Source organism: Bos taurus, chromosome 14 (genome assembly GCF_002263795.3).
Source record: "Bos taurus isolate L1 Dominette 01449 registration number 42190680 breed Hereford chromosome 14, ARS-UCD2.0, whole genome shotgun sequence".
Taxonomy (NCBI): domain Eukaryota; kingdom Metazoa; phylum Chordata; class Mammalia; order Artiodactyla; family Bovidae; genus Bos; species Bos taurus.
In genome coordinates this window covers 54,224,048-54,232,195 of record NC_037341.1, presented here as the reverse complement: position 1 = coordinate 54,232,195, position 8,148 = coordinate 54,224,048, and positions in this window count along the sequence as shown.

Sequence of the window (8,148 nt, the reverse complement as noted above, 5' to 3'; positions counted from 1 at the left end):
TAGAGTCTGACACAACTGAAGTAACAGCAGGGATACAAAGCATATAAAATAATTTAAGGGCAATTAATATTTTTAAAACATTGTTTTTCTCATCCAGCAATAAATTGTGTCTCTTCATTTACTTAGAATGTTTTATAACCCAAGTAAAAGTCTGCCAGCTTTTTGTATTGGTTTTTCACATGTCTTGTGTCTCAACTGGTAAAGAATCCATCAGCAGTGCAGGAAACCAGGATTTGATCCCTGGGTTGGGAAGATCCCCTGGAAAAGGGAAAGGCTACCCACTCCAGTATTCTGGCCTGGATAATGCCACGGACTGTACAGTGCATGGGGTCGCAAAGAGCCGGAGATGACTGAGCAACTTTCTTTCTTTCACATGTCTAATCCAATTGCTACATAGGGGCTTTATTTTTCTTTCTGTTTTAGAATAAATGAAATGCATAGCTTTATGATAAAGTATTTAACCAGTATAACATTATGTATTTTAAGTGCTTTGAACAGTTTGAAACATTTTTAGATGGGATGGAGTTACATTTTTAAGGAATGTATTAAAAAAACTTATTTAATGGTTCTCATCACAAAAATGAAATAGTAATGTGTTGTGATAAAGATGTTAGCTAAACTATGATGGCAATGACAATACAATATAAAAATGTGTGAAATCAACATGCTGTATACCTTAAACCTACATAATGCTACCTGTCCATAATAGCTCAATTAAAAAAATAAAACTCATAGATGCTATTCTGGAGAAGGAAACAGCAACCCACTCCAGTATTCTTGCCTGGAGAATCCCGTGGACGGAGGAGCCTGGTGGGCTGCTGTCCATGGGGTCACACAGTCAGATATGACAGAACCAACTTAGCATGCATGCATGCATTGGAGAAGGAAATGGCGACCCACTCCAGTATTCTTGCCTGGAGAATCCCAAGGACAGAGGAGCCTGGTGGGCTGCTGTCTATCGGGCTGCACAGAGTTGGACACGACTGAAGAGACTTAGCAGCAGCAGCAGCAGCATAGATGCTATGCACAGAGCTTGTGAACAACTGTTTTGTATATCCTCTGAAATTGTAGCTGTTACTCTTTTTATTCAATAGCAGTGTTTTTTGTCTTAAGACTTATCAGTAACTTGTCTCACTATCTCAACTCACATTCTCAGGATAGACTTTGAGTATAAATACATATTAATTTTCTTAAATGACTATTCAGGGACACCAGGGAACATTATGGAAGGAAAGAAATCACACTCCGATATGGTTTGTTTTTCTTATGAAAATAAACATTGTATATTTATAAAAATTGTATTCTATTTCTCCAAATACAAAAAGAACCTCATAGAAGTTAACATATTGCAATAATGACATACCAACCTGACTATGAAGCTATTTTCATTTTCTTTTCTCATATGTGAGTAAAATTACAGAATAGATATACCTGAATTTGAAATAAAATAAGTCCCAAAGAAATTAAGGAAAGTTGCAAACACTAGACATAGAAAGCAGTCTAAGAGTCTAAGCTACTCTTAGAGGTTTTATTATGAACACTTGTTAAATAAGGCTAAACCAAATTTTCCCTCACTGGTGCCCTGAGATTGGTTGAATCAGTTTTATAAAGCTTGTCTGGCAGGCTTGCAAAAGTGTATGCTGGGCTATAGGTCATGAAGAATTTATAGCAGGGTGTTAAAAGTGATTTGAGATTCCCATTAAAAGAAAAAACTTTAATCATCCACAATAACATTGCATTAATTATTGATAAATCTAATCAGTAATCTGAAATTGCTCACATCTAATATTAATCAGAAAAGCCAATGAATTCCCAGCATGCTGACATGTTCTTTGTGCCTTCAAGTACCTTTATAGTGTTATTATTTACATGCTTCTGAGAAAATTTAACTGAGAACTGGAAAAATTAGATCCTTCAAAGGAATGACTTCACTGGGCTAGGTTCTACTCTCACTGGTGTATTTGCTATTGCCAACTCATGTAAAATGCTGCAACTTCAGTGTTTTTTGTTTTAAACTAATTATCTTATAAAATCAAATTCTGTACCCATTTCGAACATTCCTCTACTTTTATACTTAGAAGTAGCCATATACATTAAAAAAATTATCTTAACATATTTATTTTGTAATGAATTCAAACAGAGATAGATAAAGAGTGTGAGAAGGGAGGAAGGGATAGAGGGGACGAGAGAGAGAGAATTATATATACTGAATGGCAATATACCCATAAGCCAGTTTAAGATATAAAATATTTCCATCTGGGAGTATTTTCCTAATCCTCCTGGATCATATTCTCCATCACCCCAACCAGAGTTAAGCATCATTTTGTATTTTAATTAGCATTTCCAAATTTCATTTTTTTCATTTATACTTTACTATTAATGCATACAAATTAAATTAAAGCAATGCATGGTATTATTTTTCATGTTTTAATATTTATAAAAGTATAACATTATGATATGATTTGTGTAGCTCTGTACTACACTTCCAGAGGTGTAAAATGCCCTAGGATGTGCAAGTACTAGAATTTATAATCTATTATTTTGCCAATAGAGAGTTATTTCTAAATTCTTGATAATTCAAATACTGTTGCTTTGAGCATTCTTGTACATGTCTTTAAGAGAAAATATTCAAGTGTTTCTTGAGGCAACAAAATTAAAGTATTAATAGAACAGCTTGTTTGAAGTATATGCAACTCTCGAATTTTAATAGGTACTCACCAATTTGATTTACAAATGAGACTGTGCTAATCTGCACTCTCACTAGCAGTGACTAAGACTTTTAGCTTGTTCACATTCTAATCAAGTTAAAAAATTTTTTTTCTGCCAGTCTGTTCTATCTGAAATTGAATTTCATTTATGGCTTTTGAAAAATATTTCCACAATTAATCATGAGATTGAGCATTTTTTACATGTATTGGCGATTCCATTTTCTCTTCTGAATGATGGATATTTGTCATATGCTACTGATACTCAATTACCTTGGTAACACATTTTACAATTCACTGCCCAAGTCTGTGATTACTTTTTCTTACTGTTTTTTGCTCTCTTTTGAAGCACATAAATTTTTGTCTAAATTACAGCTAAAACTATAAAATCAAAAATAGATTTTTTATATAAACCTCTTTATGCTTTTTAAGAAATCATCCCTTTTCATTAGTTAAAAAGATACTCTATATATTTTTCTAAACGTTAAAAGTTTTTATTTTTCCTGGTAATATACTTGAGAAACCTGTATGCAGATCAAGATGTAATAGTTAGAACCAGACATGGAACAATAGACCAGTTCAAAATTAGGAAATGAGAATGTATATTGTCATCCTGTTTATTTAACTTATGCACAGAGTACATCAAGCAAAATGCTGGTCTGGATGAAGCACAGGCTGGAATCAAGACTCCTGGGAGAAATATCAACAACCTCAGATATGCAGATGACACCACTTTAATGGCAGAAAGTGAAGAGGAACTAAAGAACTTCTTTATGAGGGTCAAAGAAGAGAGTGAAAAAGTTGACTTAAAACTCAGCGTGAGGGTTAGTCCTAAGATGGATGGCAGAGAAATAGGACAGGGAGACTACTTTCTCCCCCACAAATTCATTGAAAGAACATTTGAACGCTGAGCAAATTCCACAAAACAACTGAATGCTGGCAGAAGACATCAGGTACCCAGAAAGGCAGCCCATTGTCTTCGAAGAGAGACTACATCACGAGAAATGCTGGACTGGATGAAGCACAAGCTGGAATCAAGATTGCCAAGAGAAATATCAATAACCTCAGATACGCAGATGACACCACCCTTATGGGCAGAAAGCAAAGAAGAACTAAAGAGCCTCTTGATGAAAGTGAAAGAAAGAGGAGAGTGAAAAAGTTTACTTAAAACTCAGCATTCAGAAAACTAAGATCATGGCATCCGGCCCCATCACTTCATGGTAAATAGGTGACTGCAGCCATGAAATTAAAAGATACTTGCTCCTTGGAAAAAAGCTATGACCAACCTAGAAAGCTTATTAAAAAGCAGAGACATTATTTTTCCAACAAAGGTCTGTCTAGTCAAAGCTATGGTTTTTCCAGTAGTCATGTATGGATGTGAGAGGTGGACTATAAAGAAAGCTGAGAGCTGAAGAATTGATGTTTTTGAACTGTGTTGTTGAAGAAGACTCTTGAGAGTCCCTTGGACAGCAGGGAGATCCAGCCAGTCCATCCTAAAGGAAGTTAGTCCTGAATATTCATTGAGAGGACTGATGCCGAAGCTGAAAGTCCAATACTTTGGTCACTTGATGCAAAGAACTGACTCATTTGAGAAGCCGTGATGCTGGGAAAGATTGACAGCAGGAGGAGAAGGGGACGACAGAGGATGAGATGGCTGGATGGCACCACTGACTCAATAGACATGAGTTTGAACAAGCTCAGGGAGTTGGTGATTGACAAGAAGGCCTGGTGTGCTGCAGTCCATGGGGTCACAAAGAGTCGGACATGACTGAGTGCTGAACTGAACTGAAATGTGTTGTTACATTATGCATCCCTTCCCTAAAGGTATACCAGTATGCTCTTTTAACGAACTGAAAAAAAAACAAATGAAAGCCCCCTCCACATACAATATATGTAAATACATTTAAACATATACGCACATGAAGGTAGTCAAAATGCACAAACTTACAGTTATAAAATAAGCAGGTACTATGGATGTACTGTTCAACAAGCTAGTTAAAACTGTTGTACATTATATACAAATGTTATATAAACAGTAAATCTTATGACTTCTCATCATGAGGAAAAATACTTTTTTTTCCCTATTTCTTTACTGTTGTATCTATATGAGATAACAGCTGTTCACTAAACCTGTTGTGGTACTCATTTCTTGATGTATGTAAATCAGATTATCATGCTCTACATATAACATTTGGTTTAAAAAAGTGAAAAGGAAGCTACCATGTGATTCTGCAATCCTACTCCTGGGCATATTTTTTGGAGAAAAACATGATCTGAAAAAATACATGGACCCCAATGTTCACTGCAGCAGTGCTTACAATAGCCAAGACACGGGAGCAATGGACAGAGGCCTGGATATAGAAGGTGTGGCACATATATGCAATGGAATATTACTCAGGCACTGGAAAGATTGAAATAATTCCATTTGCAGCAACATGGGTGGACCTATAGATTGTCATACGGAGTGAAGTTAAGTCAGAGAAGCAATATCACATGATATCCCTGATATGTGGAATCTAAAAAGAAATGACACAAACAGTAAGACTCACAGAGTTAGAAAAGAAACTTATGGTTGGAGAGGGTGGGGGGAGGGTGAAGGGAAGACATAGTTTTGGAGTTTGGGATGGACATGTACGCTCTGCTATATTTAAAATGGACACCTAACAAGTACCTACTGTACAGCATGTGGAACTCTGCTCAATGTTATGTGCCAGCCTGGATGGGAAGAGGGGTTGGAGGAGAATGGGTACATGTATATGTATGGCTGAGTTCACCTGATACTTTCACTGTTCACTGTTCACCTGATACTATCACAACATTGTGAATCAGCTATCAGTTCAGTTCAATTCAGTCGCTCAGTCGTGTCTGACTCTTTGCGACCCCATGAATTGCAGCATGCCAGGTCTCCCTGTCCATAGCCAACTCCCGGAGTTCACCCAAACCCATGTCCATTGAGTTGGTGATGCCATCCAGCCATCTCATCCTCTGTCATCCCCTTCTCTTCCTGTCCCCAATCCCTCCCAGCATCATAGTCTTTTCCAATGAGTCAACTCTTCGCATGAGGTGGCCCAAGTACTGGAGTTTCAGCTTCAGCATCATTCCTTCCAAAGAAATCCCAGGGCTGATCTCCTTCAGAATGGACTGGTTGGATCTCCTTGCAGTCCAAGGACTCTCCAAGAGTCTTATCCAACACCACAGTTCAAAAGCATCAATTCTTTGGCACTCAGCTTTCTTCACAGTCCAACTCTCTCATCCATACATGACCACTGGAAAAACCGTAGCCTTGACTAGATGGACCTTTGTTGGCAAAGTAATGTCTCTGCTTTTGAATATGCTATCTAGGTTGGTCATAACTTTCCTTCCAAGGAGTAAGTGTCTTTTAATTTCATGGTTGCAGTCACCATCGGCAGTGATTTTGGAGCCCCCCAAAATAAAGTTTGACATTGTTTCCACTGTTTCCCCACCTATTTCCCATGAAGTGATGGGACCAGATACCATGATCTTCATTTTGTAAATGTTGAGCTTCAAGCCGACTTTTTCACTCTCCTTTTTCACTTTCATCAAGAGGCTTTTTAGTTCCTCTTCACTTTCTGCCATAAGGGTGGTGTCATCTGCATATCTGAGGTGATTGATATTTCTCCCAGCAATCCTGATTCCAGCTTGTGCTTCCTCCAGCCCAGTGTTTCTCATGATGTATTCTGCATATAAGTTAAATAAGCAGGGTGATAATATACAGCCTTGACGTACTCCTTTTCCTATTTGGAACCAGTCTGTTGTTACATGTCCGGTTCTAACTGTGTTGCTTTACCCCAATACAAAATAAAAAAAAAATTAAGAACTTAAAAAAAACCCCAAAAACCTCAATGTTAAGAAAAGTAAGATCACAGCATCCAGTCCCATCTCTTCAAAGAAAACAGATGGGGGAACAATGGAAACAGTGGCAGACTTAATTTTGAAGTGAAGTCTCTCAGTCGTGTCCGACTCTTTGCGACCCCGTGGACTATAGCCTGCCAGGCTCCTCTGTCCATGGGATTCTCCAGGCAAGAATACTGGAGTGGGTTACCATTTCCTTCTCCAGGGGATCTTCCTGACCCAGGGATCGAACCCAGGTCTCCTGCATTGGAGGCAGACGCTTTAGCCTCTGAGCCACCAGGGAAGCGGATGGTGACTTTAGCCATAAAATTTAAAGACACTTTCTCCTTGGAAGAAATCTATGACAAACAGTGTATTAAAAAAGCAGAGACATCGCTTTGCCAATAAAGGTCCATATAGTCATAGCTATGGTTTTTTCAGTAGTCATGTATGGAATGTGAGAGTTGGACTATAAAAAAGGCTGAACACTGAAGAATTGATGCCTTCAAACTGTGGTGCTGGAGAAGACTCTTGGAGAGTCCCTTGCACAGCAAGGAGATCAAATCAGTCAATTCTAAAGCAAATCAATCCTGCATATTCATTGGAAGGACTGATGCTGAAACTGAACCTTCAATACTTTGGCCACCTGATGTGAAGAGCAAACTCATTGGAAAATACCCTGATGTTGGGAAAGACTGAAGGCAGGAGAAGGGGGCGACAGAGGATGAGATGGTTGGATGGCATCACAGACTCTGTATATGTGAGTTTGAGCAAACTCCTGGTGATAGTGAAGGAGAGGGAAGCCTGGTGTCTGCTGAGTCTATGGGGTAGCAAAGAGTTGGACATGACTAAGCAACTGAACAACAACAGTGTACTTTTATGTATGGTGTGAGATCGAATCTATTTATATTCTTTAATATATCACTCTAGCATTGCCTTGAAAATTAGTGCCACTGACATTTGATTACATCTCTCACCATAATGACATTTTCCTAAATAACTGTATCTTTTACTGTGGCTCTCTTCTCTTCCATTTGTTTGTTGATTTATCTCTACATTAATATTGTACTGTCCTAATTATTATAATTTCATCATAGTATTTGATATCTGTTAGGATAAGTTCATTTTCTCTTCCCCTACCCCTCCTTAGTTTTTTTCCTTAAAGAATGTTTTAATTATTCTTGGCCTTTTACTCTTTTATGTAAATTTTGGAATAAGCTTGTGTCCCTATCCTGCACACACTGAAAATCTTAAGAATTATGATAGGAATTATTTTATATTTATATACACAAGCATAACATTGAGACCGTTTATTTTTATAGTATGTTTTCTAACTTTATTACTATTTTTCTACATTGATTTTTCTATAACATTTGAAATGTTTTATACCATTGGTCTTCTATCTAAAATCCTTACTTGTCTTATTTATTTTTTAAAATATGTAGCTTCTGTTTTTATTTCTAAGTAAATAATTATGTTGCCAATGATTAAGGATATTTTCTATTCCAATCCTTATACCATTACTTGTTTTTCTTGTCTTGATGCAATGATTGAACCCTTTGGTATCATATTTAATACATAGTATGATATC